The sequence below is a fragment of the Octopus bimaculoides genome, chromosome 5 (genome assembly GCF_001194135.2).
Source record: "Octopus bimaculoides isolate UCB-OBI-ISO-001 chromosome 5, ASM119413v2, whole genome shotgun sequence".
NCBI lineage: Eukaryota > Metazoa > Mollusca > Cephalopoda > Octopoda > Octopodidae > Octopus > Octopus bimaculoides.
Window position 1 is genome coordinate 116,778,757 of NC_068985.1, and position 2,478 is coordinate 116,781,234.

The following is a 2,478-nucleotide window of genomic DNA, read 5'->3' on the forward strand; positions in this document are numbered from 1 at the left end:
ATATATATATATATATACGCATATATGTGCATGTGTGTGTGTGTTTGTGTCAGTGTTTGTCAACAACCATCGCTTGACAACCGGATTGGTGTGTTTACGTCTCCATAACTAAACGTTTCGGAATAAGAGACCGACAGAGCAATGATCTCTCTTAAAAAAATAACTAAATAAATAAAAACAAGGGTCGATTCATTCGACTAAAAATTGTTGAAGGCGGTGCACCAGTATGGCCGCAGTCAAGTGACTGAAACACGTAAAAGATAAAATATAATTCTTTTAAACATACGTCGTCGGAAGCAAGGTGTGTAACGTGTGATCGCCGCATTGAACATGACAAAGGTGAGCAGAGAATCTACATCAAATTTTGCCAAAGATTGACGGTACCTGCTCAGAGACCTACGCAAAGTTTTCAAAAACTTTTAATCGAACTCGACATAATCAATATCTTGTCCAACTGACACTCGAGTTTCTCTTTGATGAGCTGAAAGCAATTTTGGCACAAACTTAGCAGACACGCATCTCATACCCAAATCTTCAGTGATAATGGACTGAAATAAACCGTAACAAATCTGCACATCCTCTGATAACTCATGGATGGTGATTCGCCGATTTGCCTTCACAGCTGCACACACATCTGTGATGTTTTTCTCAATTCTGCTGGTTGCAGATCTCCCAGAACGTTCGTCAATATCGACGTTTTTTTCGGTCATCTTGGAAATGTCTGAACCACTCGTACACTTGTGTGCGGCTCATACACTCCTCTCCATACACTTTTTACAACTTTGCGTAAACCTCTGAGCAGGTGTCGCCATATCAGCTTTTTCTGCCGTGGTCAATCTGATGATCACACGCTACACACCTTCCTTCCAAGCACTGCTGTAAACAACGCAAGTGAGCTAGAACGTTGAAACTTAATGCACATGCACAGTCAAGGCGAAGATCAATCTGTGCCAAGCGGCTTTACTCTGCATGCTTTAGCTTTGTTACTATGGCAACAGTACGGATACTTATTGATCAGATCACTTTTGTGCTCTCCTTTGTTTTCTCTATCACTTTCATATTAGGAAACTATTAGACGTAATTAGGTCTCTCTAAATATACTAAGACCTTTTAAGTCTTGATTCCTGTTTGGCATCAACACTTAAAACTGTTTGGGTACGCAAGTTATAACAGGGCCCTCATTATTATTATTATATTATTACGTTTTGAATGAGCAAAATCGCAGGGTTCATAAAACCAATTGCAGCGGGGGTTCAACTGGGTCAAAATTCAGTCCTGAATGTGAATTTATTTCTACGACAGAATAAATGAGAGATTTAGCGACAAGTCTGGTCATTTCAATTATAAGATCAATTTATCCTCAGGATTTCTGCACAAAATCCGTTAACACCAACAGTACACACAAGTTATAGCTAAACAGATTGGCCCAAAATAGAATGCCATTGAGAAAGGGGTTTATTTGTGAATACACTCTCTCTATATTCCTTTATTCCTTTATTATTTTACATGTTTCAGTCATTTGACCGCGACCATGCTGGAGCCCACTTTGAAGGATTTTAGACAAACAAATCAAACCCAGGACTTATTTTTTTAAGCATAATACTTATTTTATCGGTTTTTTAAAGCCGAACAGCTAAGTTACGGGGAAGTAAACACACCAGCATTTGTCAAAGGGCCAAAGTTGGGAACAAAAAAAAAACAGTGGAGATATACAAGAAAACCGACCGCAAAAAGACATTAAGTTTCATTAGATATTTAAAATTTCAGACATAAAAAAACGATGACAGGTGTATGAACAATAAGCAGCTATATTAGTTTGACGCTCAGAAAAGTGAGAAAGTCTTTTACGTTTCGAGTCTAGGCTCTTCAACAGAAAATAAAGAGAGAGAGAATAGAAAATCATAAGAGAAAATAAACGGAGAGAAAAATCTTGTGGATTTAGCGATGAGGTATCACACACTTATACACACACACACACACACACACACACACACACACACACACACACGAATATTAGAATATATAAAGATTTATACACAGAGAGAAGACATTTGGCAGGATTTCTTACATGCTAAAAAGGGCAGTTAAACACAAAACACGATCGATAATGACTCTTTAATGAGTAGAACCAAATCAATTATTAGTTTTTAATAATTGTTTTCGGTTCTTCTCATTCTAGTAGCATTATCTGCGTGCCTTTACATTTGTTTTTCGTGGTTTGGGTTTAACTGATCTTTTTAGCATGTAAGAAGCCCTGTGAAGGGTCTTTTCTCTCTATATAAATCTTTACACATGTTTATATATGAAAATATGTTGTCTTATAACATTATTACGCATACAAACCTCTAGTAATAAATTATTATAATTTTGACCCCCATAATTTACACACACACACACAGACACACAAACACACACAGAAACACACACACACACACACACACACACACACACACACACACACATATATATATATATATA